Consider the following 14,058-nt stretch of genomic DNA (forward strand, 5'->3'; position numbering starts at 1 on the left):
ACTATTCTGTACTTCAGCTGTAAATTTTATATCAATTGTTCACTGCTTAAAACAGTGCACAAGCTTCACAATTAATGATTTGAGTCATTTTAAGAACAAAAATTTCAACAGCTTGAGTATTACTTATTTTGACTGTCAACAATTATACATCCAAAACAAAAAATCTTCAAAGGTTTTATTTCTTTTTTCAATTTTTGATTTGTTTTTGAGGGTTTTCTTAAGACCTCCAGTCCCCAGGGAGCATGTTAAACAATGAAATATGGATGTAAATTTTTAGATTAAGAAAATAATTCCATCAACTCTTTCTCAGTATTCAATTGAAAAACCTTCCTCAACAGAAAAAGTCTGCATTTTTAAAAATGTTTAGAAACTCCAAGCATAAGTAGTTGCATTCTAAAATACTCTAAAGATGTAAAGTAATACGCACACGGTTTGCAATGCAGTTCTTTAATGATGGCTAATACATTATTATTTGATCAGTCTACCAAGAGATTTAAGCACACAGTAGAACGGCATTTGGAAAAAGATATCTGTGACCCTGATGGGCAAGAGAGACAGTGAAAAGCAGGAGTGATTCATGTTGTGGACGTTGGCTTCCCGGGCTGGGAGCCGAGAGGTTGGTGGAAGCTGCCACTGGCCAAAATGCAGCCCAACTCACTCTGCTCCTCCCAGGCTTCCAGCTGCCCTGTACGTGGCTGCTTTTGTGAAACGAGCTGCACATTTGCAATTCGTGGCACAGTGTAAAAGTGCTGTGTGTTGGGAATAGCACCGTTTGCATGCATTTTAGTGTGAGGTTAAAAGGCAATGGAGACTGAGCTCATGTATCCCAGGAACACACTGGCTGAGGTTTTGACATCTCACACTGGCAAAGGTCCGCAGGAAAACTGATAGAAACATAACAAAAAAATCCTTTTTCTCTTTTACAGCGCTTATTTCATACAAGAAACATATCCAATGTGTCTTTCCACCAGTAGGAAAAATCAGACATTCTTTTACCTACTACCAGGTCTTTTTTCTCTACTACCAGGTCTTTTTTATTGCACACATAGAACTTCTGTGAGTTAACTAGAGAAATAAAAAAAACAGTAACCAGTGGTCCACTGCTTAATAGATATATGAGGAATCAACCAAAAGGGAGAATGAAGGATTTATTCCACACAGTTTCTTGCATGTCTTTTGAAATTATTTTAATGAATTACTAGAAAATGAAGACAGGATACTGGTTTAAGGCAGCAGTTCAAGTAATTTCTGGAATAGAAGGAAAAAACCTAAGTTTCCTTTATCACTCATTCTTTTTACCATGACTTTTCTGGAAATAGAAGAGAAAAGTATCTTCTACTAGGCATTCTGGACACTGAGCTGCAGAGGAAATGGAAAACAAGACAGGAACACATTTTTTTAGCGTCCAGAAAAGTTGAAATGAGAAATGTTGGAGCACTGTGAATACCAAAGGGTGAACTGTCTGTCTGTAATTTGGAGACAGCAAAGTAATTTAGCCAGGAGTGAGAACTGTAAGGCTTTCAATGTCCTCAGCTGAGACAGTTGACCTGGGTCGGTGCACAGTTAAAAGCTGGAATGAACAAGAACAAACAGTAGGAGACAGAAGGCAGGAAGAGGCTTGGGATCTGCACTGAATAAGAATTTCCAGCATTCATGAATGACGGTAAACACAGTGAGATGAAAATATTGCCCACCTGGAACAGCCTGTCCATTTTTTGAGGTTGCTGAGGTTGTGAGAGTATTAAAACAATAGGGATAAGAGTTAGTAAGGATTCTCTCTGTTCTACTTCAGTCAAGAAACAGATAACAATTGGGAATATAACTATCATTTTTGCACTGTATGAATCCTTGCCAATGGTTATTTTTTCTTTGTAAGTTGTTAATTGATACAGGTCTTCTCTGAGTTCCCTGAGAAACAATTCCAGTTCTAGCTAAGAGTGAAGAGAATGCTTTGAGAATTCATATATTTCTTTTATTAGTGGCCTCTCAAAAGCATGTATTGCTGAATTAGATTGCTAATATAATATTTCTCCTGTCTGGGGAAGGCTGTTCCTTCTCTGCTCATTGGAGAGCTGTAACTGAAGGGGATCAATACTCCTCATGCTTCTCATACATGCACACTCTCAAGTAAAGATTAGCGTGTTTTGGACCACAGCACTCCAAAGATTTCCATCTATTTCTAGCATTGCAGCTGTCATTCTCTTGCTTCCTGATTTTAAAGGTCTAAGTCAAAGTTCAATGATGTCAACAGAAAGTTTCCCATTCATTTTTATGGCCTTTGATCAGGCCCCAGAGAGAGCCATCACCAAAGGAGTTAGTGTTGACTTAGAGAAAATATGGGCAAGGGATGTTGCCACAAGATAGCTGCCTGTTTGAGAGCACCTGGTGTCATATCTTTTTCTGCTAAAGCATGTGAGCTACAATGAGGAGAAGAAAATATTAAGAAACTCAATTTGCTACAGCCGAAGTTGATAACTGCTCAAGTGCTAGAAAGGCAGCAGGTCCCCAGGACTGGGGTCCACTGCGGGGGAGGCTGTCAGGGTGGGACCTGTCAGCCAGGAACTATCCCACCTTTGGTCATGCCAGCTCTGATCTGAAGCTGACCTTGAAGGACAAGCCCAAAGAGGAGGGATGGCCACAGAGTGGAATGTGTGGTGGGCTACGCAGCACTGTGCCCATTTTTGACGCTCTCGGCAGAGCGACACCTTGTTTATTATGCATGTTGTGATGTTGCTAATGTGTATCCAGTGTCTCCAATCAATGTCATACATAGCACAATAGCTTGTGAACCAATAGAGCTGTCAGCGAAGGAAGTGGTAATGGATCACAATGGGAATTTCAATGCACAACAGGATCCATTACTGGAATGGTAATGGCCAGGATGAAGGTGGAATGACAAATGTCAAATACAAATAGATGCGTGCATGTGCGCACGCCCGTGTGTGTGCGTGTGTCTGTACACATTTATATTTATATAACATCTATAAATATTTTGGTGTCCATATGCATACACACATATATAGATTCTCATTACATTCTGTACATTGTTTATAAGGTACATGTTAATTTACCTTGGCCAGTGAATTTTATTCTATGGTTGTTTTCTTTTCCTGACAATGTTATGATATCATCTGTGAATATGTAAATGATCTAGTGTAAGCTGTGAAGATTTTGATGGGCTTTTAAGGGATTGGTCTGGATCTATGAGAACAGGGAAAATGCTGAAGGAGGGAAATGTAGGATATGAGTATTGTGAAAATAAAGAGTAAAACATGGCAATGAAAGTATCACACAAAACATGTTCTGAGTGGAACGTGGAGGACCAATTCAAAAGTTCTGTTTCCTAACATATATAAGATATATTAGAAAATGTCTTGCTTTTCTTTCCTTTTAGTGCCCCTTATGGAGACTTCCAACTGAGAATAATACAATAATGTATCTACCATCCATCTGTCAAGGTTCTTACACTGGCACCCATGACTGTTGAATCAGAATATTAATACTAAATAGAAAATAATGATTTTCCCACAGAATGTCTCAAAACACCACAAAATAAAGTTTTCTATCACCCTTGAATATCCTATTTGATTTTATCTTTATCTTTGTTTGTATCTCCTCTTTAAGGTAGATTTTTCGATACTGATTTCACACTATTCAATACATACATTAAACTTTTTTTCAACCTGCTATTATGAACACATTCTTTTGGTACTAATCGCACATAACAAACACATTATATGAGATAACACTATATAGCCTTATTATCTTACGTTTTATTTTTGACACCACTCATTACCTAAGAACAGCGCAACAAACACAGAGTTAAGTGATTAAGACATTCAGAAAATGCAGGTGCTGCACAAAATATTACCAGACAATGCAAAGTTTCTCCTTTCCCATGTAAGGCTCCAGAGCTGGAGCTGACAACATGTGAAGGGATTTCTACACAAGAATTATGTCTCCATACAGGTTCTGCAGTCTCTCAAGAAGCTGTAAATAAAGACAAAACAGATATCAGAAGTGGATCTTGGGCCTGTTTTAAAAGGTACTTGCCACTGGTTAATGCTGTCTCACCAGTGAAGCTCGGGCTAACACACCAATTTGTGTCATTACAGATCATAAGCAATTTTCACAAGACTATGGGTGTTAATTCCTTTCTCCTGGTTAAGACCCTCCTTGAGCAATTACAGTCTGCCTGCTTGACTTCCCCTGCAGCTTCAGCTCCGTAATGTGCTCTTCTCTCTTTCTTATCCTCCAGTCTGCGCTGCTGAAACCTGCCAGATACTGTGAGGCTTCACAATTTATCACAATGCTTCACCACCATGTACATGGTTTAAACACAAATATTGTGCATTACTGCATAGAATATCACTTTTCTGATTTTCCCCCTAGATACCAGGTGAAAGACTATGAAATTTGGTAAATTTTATAAGGACTTGAGAGGGAAAATTCAGTCCTTTACAAAGAAAAATAAATGCAGTTAGATGCTATGGACCTTAAAACCTTGTCCTTAAGGACATAAAGCATGGATTGGTCTCAAGTTAATCTGAGGAATATTGTCAAGTTTTGAAAGAGGAATAAAGATAATAAGTATCTGAGTACAATACATGTATTTAGAACTCATGGTGCCGTTAGATTTCTGGTTTAGTCTCAGTTTGCAATTTCTGTTCCCAGATTTCCACATTTCCCTGATTGAAATGGAATATGCTAGCTAGCAATTGCCACTTCTTTTTTTTTTCTTTTTTATTTGTAAAAAAAAAATGAGAGCAAGAAAATCAAATTAAGAAAATATGATGTCTTGGAAAAGCCACTTAACATTGGAAAGCCCATCAGGAAAAGGTTGTCCGGATCAGATACAGTTCTGCCCTAGAAGAAAACATAGAAGTCATTTGTTAGTCAGCTGAACATTCATAAGTAGAAAAGTCAGGAATCATCACAGCCAGCAAAAAAACCTCCCAATACCTAAAACCAGCCAGCAGCAACAGAGGTCTCCAAGTAGCCTTTGTAGTCTTTGTTTCTTTTGTACCTTAGAGAAAGAGCTGACATATGGCTCTGTCAAATGGCAGATCTGCTAATCAGAACCCTCACAACCTCTGAATGTTGTGGTGCAGGAGGATGACAAGTTTGGATGTTGGAGGTAATAATATCAACATGGCAGACATATTTATACTAGGCTTTTCACTCAGTCTTGCACATAATAGATTTACTGAAGTACAGCAATAGAAAGCACCTGTGACACACTTTGGGTAGATTCAAAGTACTTAACTGATCTCACAAATATTGCTGTAAATGGTGTACTTCTGTCAAAGTCTCACACAGATAAGCTGTGACCATTGACTATTTAACATCTTATCAACTACCAGGGAGAAAACATGGACTGGTGATTGACAAAGTTTGCAGATTACACAAAGATTGGAGGAGAGCTAAATGATGATAAGAGTACAGCATTATTCCTTAGAGAGATTAGAACCCCTTGGGAATCCCAACCCCAGTTCAAATGAAATACATTTTACTGCTGCATACCTCTGTGAAGAAAGAAGTTTGGGTGTGATTTTAGGATGAGGAGTTCTGTTCTGAGAAACAATTATATAAAAAAAGACTTTGTCCACGGTGGGGAATCACCAGACAGGAACTTTTCTACGCAGCACTGCGGTTAGAAATCTTATTAAATAAACAAGGAATCACCTCTATTAAGCATTAAAAACAAGATCACTGCAAATGATCATTGACAAAGCCTTGCACATTTTATGTCCTCCATAGCCAAAATCTGAGCTGTTTTGACTAGTCACAAGTGATGTGATATGTTTCTATTCACATAAATATCATCAGAAATTAGGTTTTCCTATGGGAACACTCAGGACTAGGAGTCTGGAGTGCACACTCTGAGAAAATTCAGTGAAACAATTTAAAATGTGTTGTTCTGAAGACCATGCCTGTTCCTCTTCTACTCCAGAACTTGCTCTCTCAAGACCTTATCTGTGCAAAAGGAAGACAAAACCAGAAGGGATTTAATTTTTCAAAAGCATACAGTTAGTCACATAACATTTGTACTTTTTTTTTTCCTTCTTGATTAGTTAGTGAACAGCACTTCATCTTCTTAAGTACAGCTAGATACTTAAGTCGCTTTGTAAAGATACAGCAAGAATCATTCTATTTATTTCAGGTATTAAGTGTCTGTCACTTTGATAACTAAGCACCTACCTGAATATTACACTTCATAATATTGAAAGAACATAGAAATGTTGCGGCACAATCTGTCTGTATTTACTCTATGGCAGCTTAATCACTGATTAAATACTAGTAACAATATGAAGATTGACATATGAGCCACAGGAGAAAGAAAAGTTAACTGCACAAAGGTGGATTGCTCTAACTGAAAATTGTTTCTGTCCTATTTACAGCATGAGCTTCATCTAGGAAACCAGTTTTCTCTTTTGAGTTGTCCCCTTATACTCCACAGAACCGATCAAGTGGGAATGGTGAACCATGATTTTGTTAGCAGTACCTCTGCTGACAGCCAGAAAATCAGATATTATGCTTCAAAGTACTTCCCAATATTAAAAATCAGAATTCTGAGTGGAAAGAAGATGATACTTACCTACAAGGTGAAGGCTTAACTTTGACTGTCTCTGAGTTTACATAATTGTAAGGACACGGGATTTTCATGAAGCCTTGCAAATTCTGTCAAAACAACGCACACTTTTGGACACTTGGTCTTGACTTCACACTGTGCAAGTCATAGAAAAATCAAATTGTTTTCCCCACAATGCCCACTATTTAAATCTGATAAATGGATCTGATAAAGCTCTAAAATATTAAAATATGGAATTATGATTCATCATAGAGAAAAAGAAAACACATTACTAACATTAGGTTTAGACTGTTTTCTACGAATGCTGACAGAAGTACAGGTTGGTGTTATCCTAGAATTGATGTTGCTAGGAGTTTCTGGCAGGTAGAAGGGGCAGATAAGTATATAAATAAATGCACAGTTTCAGGGCAAGTATAGAACCAAATTAAGTTGTTCTGAAAATTAACCAATAATTTTCAGCAGATCAAGTTCTTCTGTGATATACATTTAAGAATTAAACTTAAATTAGCTCTTTAAAGTGGCCATGTGATTTAATTATTCAAAATGTACACAAATTTAATGAGTTTTTAAATATTAAAACTATTCTCTATTGTCACCACTGTGAGCTCTTAATTTACAGAGCAATTAAGTCAGGACCCTCATTTATCAGTACATGTGCATTTGCTGAAAACATAGTCAGTTTTTATTAATTGATGCTATAGAAATACTGAGGTAAAATTAATGTGTGTGCTTCAGAGGTCATGCTGGCGATAGTAGGTAGCTAGCAAGGAGCAAGACGTGAGAGAAATAAGTAACTGCTGTTCCCTGATTACACTAGAGATAGCTGAAATATTAAGTGGCACAATGGGCACTATGCTTAGCCAAAATGCTTGCAAACAAATGCCCCCTGAGTTTTCTCTGGCAAGCATCTGTCATGGCAGTAGCTGTGAAATAGGGAAACTTCAAAGCTTTAGTTTCTGATTATTAGCAGTGTGTGTAGTGTAATGTTCTTACATTTTTATGTAAACTCAGCATTGATGAGCTGAGAGGGTAGAATTAAAAAATACTTCAGCTTGCCTTTGTTCTTTAGGACATGGCTGACAGGAATGTTATCAGGCAGGAGTCTCCCGAGTGTCTATCAACTGGTGAATTACAGGGAGTATGGGGCCAAATTTGCAAAAGAATCAGGTGAATAGCTACAGAATTGGAACACACTTTTTTCATACATTTTCCCTGCCCCCCACTGGTACATCTACAAAAGCTCTGTGATGGCACAAAAAGTGACTGGAAAGTAGGTTAGGCATAAATATGAGCACAGGCTGGGAGCTCAGAGATTTTGGGAGAGAACTGGTGGGCCACAGAGTGTCACCTCCTTTGTTGGAATACCCTGAGGCCATCCCTTACATCTCCTCTACTACCCCAGTACTCTTTGACCAGTAAATAACGATTTCTGATAGAGACACTTGAAATAAGAGGTGCAAGATTGAAAAAATGAAGAGGTGAACCCATGGAATTATAGAATCATTAAGGCTGTAAATCCGGCCAGGCCCTCCTGCTTTGCGTGGTTGTGTATGATACATAACTTTAAAATTTGATATTTAAAATTGTAAACAATGTTGTTACTGGGAATGTCTTCCCTAAAGGAAATTCAGAGTGGAAGGCTTGTGTTTCCTCTGAAAACCTTCTAAAGGAACAGCAAAGACTTCAGCTGGATAACTGCTACTCCGATGCCATCCTTTCCTGTGCTCTATGACTGTATCACACCTTGTTCATTAGTCTGTGTGAAAAGGCGGGAGAGGTGGGAAACTTCCGCTTCCTTAAGACCTCTGGTTAGGGCACATTTTCCTGCAAATCCTGGCAGCTTATTGAAAAACACTCTTCTTTTTGATTGCCAAAAATTTCAATAGACCAGAGAAACACAATTTATCTTGTAAGAAACCATGCAATTTGTCTTTCTTATGCCATGTTCTATTCAAATATTTCCTTTTTAGTTATTTTTTCAGATTATTTGTCTTACATTGGGGTAGGTCAATTGATCTGTGATTCTTCAGGTTGCCCATGTACCTTTTTGAAAACTTTGTGAAACATTATGGCAATTTTTACAAAAGAACATATTTTTCCAAATTGAACATTTAAATGTTTATTTGGAACTTCAACAACGGATGATCCTAGCTATTTTTTTTTCTTTGTCAATTTCTTTAAGACTCTTTTCTTTTGACAACTTGATCTCTGATACCGCCTCGTGTTTATTATCTGCAAATAATTGGCTTAGAGAAAGGCATCTCCATAGTGAATGCAGATGCAAAGAAATTGCTTCATTTTTATGCAATATTCTTAATTGTTCTCTTTATCTTTAGTGGTCCAGTGTCTGACCAAACCATTTGCAAGCTCTTTGAAATTGTCTATGGACCACTGCATGTGCGTGGGGGAGGGATAGAAAGGATGTACTTACAATTCAGAGCTGGGAGAGTAGTACAGAATCTCTCTGATTATTTATCAACCACCTCCAACTATTTTGCCTCCTGTTTATTCACTCCCCAACCTGTTTACTTTTCATTTGAAATATGTGGTCAATGGGCTGCTGCTGATATAAGGATGAGATATGATCCTTTCAGTCTTCCCACTTATTTGGGGAGCCGAATGTACATTGCCCATAAATAATTTCCGATAAAGTGGTTTTAATTGCTCCTGCAGTTTTCCCTGACATGGAGTATTCTATTGAGACCAATGCTAGATCATTTCTGATTTGGAAATGCATCAGTCTTAATGTTACTGTGCACCTTGCTTCATTCTTGCATTTGTGTATGTCATAGCTCCTGTATCTTGATCTATCCTGTATGTATAGTTTTAGCCCAGGAAAATGAACTCTTAGCTGTTCTGCTGCTAAGAGAGGGACAAGGAGTAGTTTGACACTTCCTACTGATATGGTATCACAGCCAGCTGGTAGAGATCCTAGTTTTACTAAGCATACAAAAATCTTTATTAATTCTTAAAGTCTTTGCTTATTGTCAGTCACAAATCAAGACATACAGTGCTAAGGGCTGTAGAGAGCAAAATGTGGAGAGGGGGGGAAAAAATAGAAACAAACAAACAAAAAGATACATTAATATCATGGTCCTCTCCCAGTCCGAAGAATTTTGTACTTATTTTAAAGTATTTTCATCCCCTTTTCCTTACTATGGATCTGACTGGTTTGAGTCTGGACAAAGCCAAAATGGAGGACCATGGACACTATATACCTAAAGCTGCCTAAAATACTCAGCTTAGATTTAGGAGATGAGACAGTACAGATCTTCTTCAAGGCTGTTATCACATTCAACAAATCACACCTTTCATTTAATACACATTGCACAAAATCTTGAGTTTACTTTTACCTATATTTCCCCCTTAAGCTTTACATTTCAGACTGTCTCATAGAATTTCAAACCTTCATCATAAACTCTTAGTAAAAGTGTTCTCTTATGCTTGAGTGTACTGGTATGTATATATCAGGCTACTTTTAAAAAGCAAGTGACATACCTCTTTCCAATAATTTAAGAAATAGTCGTCTGCACAGATGCCTTCATGCCTCAGTGCACATGATGTCTTAATAGAACTCATGCCCAAAATGAATGTCTGAACTGGGTGTGGAGCCAAATCATTCCCTGGTGATTCCTGCAGCCCACAGAGACTACAGGTGAAACAGGACACATAGCAGATGTTGCAGAAACAGAACTTGTTATTTCAAGGAGCTTATGTGTTCAGAAGAACTGGTAAGGGAGAGAGACGCAGAGTTGATGTGATTAGCTCAAGGCTGTGCAGTGGCCCTGTGGCAGATCCAGGCAGGCAGGAATGCTATGAACCAGGTCACAGCAACCTGCACCTCACACACTGCCTTTCCAGGCAGAGAAATCTTTCTGCCATTAAAAATAAAGTTCAGTGCACATGTCATTAGCATGCTCCATTTACTAAGGATTTTCCTTGGTGAAAATAATGTTGGTGCAAATAGAAGGAAAGATTAAATGGCTTTGGATGGATTTGGCACCTACTTTTCACTGTTAGTCTCTATTTCTTTGATCTGTGGTGCATTAACAAAGATGCACAAACATTCAGTCTCCAGGCCTAATGGAAAACGGGGGGCTACAGCACAACAATGATGTTGTTATCTATGTGACCCCTAAAGAATATGACATCTCACTGCAATATATACTTCCCCATCTGCTTCAAGCTGGATGGTATCCTCCTCCTCATGACATCTTTCATTGCAACCAAGTTCCTGACTAAAGAAATAAAGTGACTCCATCCATTCCCAGCAGTTAAGGTTAAAGAGATGCACTGGGTTCTAAATCTCAGCTGCTAACGCTCTCTTGACCTTTGACTCGCCTTAGCATGGCGAAGTTTGATGGGCCCATGCCAAGCCGTCTTCTGTAACCCATGAGTTGGTTAATATACTCCCATTTCTCATTCAGACAGCCAACAGAGGCAAAAAAGGCAGCAGGGCAACAAATGCTGTCTCCTGCAAATGCTCTGTAATAAATTGTTCTTTCAGTAGTGCAGAAGACAGATTTTTCTTTCTTTTGCTTCTTTACTCCTTTTGCACAGAAGTCACCAATGGAAAGCTCGCTTTCCCACCTGGCCCCAGCTGACTGTGCCCATAAATTTACCTATGCAATGCCTGTTTATGGGTCGCTGCTGGAACACGGAGACGGGTGCATTTTCTAAGCACTGGGTAGATAATCACAGTAATTGATGTTTGGAGCTGCTCACTCCTAGGAGCATAGGGTCTCTTTCTCCCAGTGAGGCCCTGCTCCATGTTATCAGTCCAGCCCATAATTAAATATCACTCTTTTACAATATGTTTCAGGTTCCTTAATGAGTCTGAAGCAGAAATAGTCACCTCTTTCCCCTTTGAGCTTTATTTGCTTGTTATTAAACAATGTTATTGAGCTGCCTTCTTTCTCTGTGTTGCCAAACCTGCATCATTTCCGTTTTATAATTGCACAATTAGAGTCACTGCTTTGCTTTCATACATCAGCAGGACCAGAGAGAGAGAGAGAGAAAAAGGAAAAAAATCAGGTGTTCACAGACAACTCAAATGCATCTTATTTTCATTAACTACCAGATTTTGCAAAATGGGAAGCTATTTATCATGATCTGTTTTCTACCACCAGCCACCCCCACCACCCCACTCTGGTGACTTTCACTATGACCTTGTGCTGTATTGTTAAGGGTCCAATTTGCTCATTGTTACTTGCCTGCATAATTCTATGCACCTCCCCCACCATCTTTTTTTTTTCCCAAGCAAAATCCAGTCATTTATATTCTGAGACTAAATGGTATTCCTCCTCCCCTACAGCCTCCCCCAAAAAGGGGGAAAAAAAATAAAGCCCTAGCAAGCTGTATAACACTAGTAATTCCTTCTAACAAATTTCCACAGATCTCCCCCTCCTTACACACATGCACACTCTCTCTCTCTCACACACACATACTCTCTCTCACATGCACACCCTTAAGCTGCTCTAAGCAGTGTATTAAGTAGCTGAAGAAAATCCATTCACATTCTGCTGTGTCGCTTTCTTCTCAAGTCATGAACCCATCACAGACTTTTTCTAGCTGTAGGTTGCCACGGTGAAGATTTACAATGCCAGTTATTCATACATCTGCCTTCTCTTTTTTCCCCCCTTATTCTTAAATCCCTTGGGCGAGGGCAACCTTGATACTGAGACTCGTAAAATTCATGCAGGCTTATCATCCTTGGTGAAGGCTTCAGGCATGCATTACCGTATCCAGCTGCCTGCTCACCGCCATGACAGAACTGGGCCTATAGCTTTTATTTCTAACAGGTGAAAAATCTACTAATGTGGTAAATACAAAAAAAATAGCTTAAATGTTTTGAGGAAGAAAACAATAGCTAACATTATCAATTTCTCTTAGTAACTTTAAATTTCTTTTATTGACTCCACCTCCTAGAGTAGAAAAATTTGAAACCAGGTTGGTTTTTGTTGTTGTTTTGTTTTGTTTTATTTTGTTTTGTTTTGTTTTTAAAGCACGATTTCATTTGTGTGGAATAGTGTTCAGAAAGTCCAATCACACAGCAGTGGGGAAGTACAGTACTAATACAGCCTCCGAACTCCACATCAAAGTAATAAATACAACAAATCTGGAATAAATTTTAAATGTAAATTTTGTAAATTTTAAAGCCTTTTCCTGTTTGTTTATTTTTTTCTTTATTTTTAAACACTTGACATAAAAAGAAATATTTTCTTGAAAGGAGATGGAGAGGAGATGAATGTATTGATTTTACAAAAAAAAAAAAGAAACAAAAAAAACCAAACAAAAAAAATTGAAAGCAGAAGTACCCAAACAAATTGAAAGTGTTCAGTTACAAAGTCAGAGGACAAACATGAAGTCTGCCAAAATTCTAATCACTGTGATTATAATTTTGATATAACCATCATTTGCTAGGACGTTAATCACATTTGTATATGTATCTGTTCTTTTCTGAGGATTACTGCTACAGAGTATGAGGGAATCCTCTATAGGGAGTTCAGGTGTGGAAATCAGAAGGGTTTTTTCAGAGGTTTTTTTCCCCCCCTGTATTTTCCAAAAGCCAAAATCATGATAAAACCACTCAAACTTTCAAGAAAACAAATATCTGGAGGTAGCGTTTAAGGACTTGCACAACTCTTCTGTTTTTTCCCCATGAATATGTGCAGTTCTAAGTCTATTGTTTCATTTTACTATGCTTTGAAATCGATCATGATTTTAGGAAACCATAGTGCATCTGAACTATGAGCATCCTAAAAAAAATCTTTCAGCACACTTATGCCTGTCCAAGTGAAGTCAACATAGCTAGAATGCGTGAGAGTTACAGTGAAAAAATATGAAGATGGAATGCTGCCTTCAGAAGATGCCTGGGTGCATGGCAGACTTTTACTGGAAAATTGTGACTTGTAGTTTCAGAAAGAAGTAGTTTTGAAGACACAAGATTATTCAAAGAAAAATGAAACCTCATGTCCTTTGAGAAGTCGCACCCCATTATCCTCATCCTTCTTTCCCCTTTTGCGTTTTATTATTGCTTTAAATGTTTCAAAACTGTTTCAGCCATTATGCTGTCAAAAGTGTCTTTTCAATCTCAGATCCATATCTTCTGACATCCTAAGACAGCTACAACAGAAAAGAAGACTTGTGTTGATGTTACTCAGTCAGCATTAAGTTGTCACAAGTGCTGTCTCACTTCATCTTGGTAGTGAAGCTTAGAGCCCACTCATATCACCATCTGCCTGCACAGAGGTAACATCCCGTTTGCATGATGAAGCACTATTTACAGGGCTCCACTCTCAGGTCCACAGGGCTCTGACAGCAGCACATCCTACTCAGCATGCCACCTAAAATCACCTGGAAAAAGCATTTCTCAGCAAAGTAGCAAGATTTCTAATGCTTTGAGTCAGACCCACAAAAAATGTTGGTATGTCTCCACTAACGCAACTCTTCTTCCACTTAGATTG

This window comes from Cinclus cinclus, chromosome 2, assembly GCF_963662255.1.
Source record: "Cinclus cinclus chromosome 2, bCinCin1.1, whole genome shotgun sequence".
Lineage (NCBI taxonomy): Eukaryota > Metazoa > Chordata > Aves > Passeriformes > Cinclidae > Cinclus > Cinclus cinclus.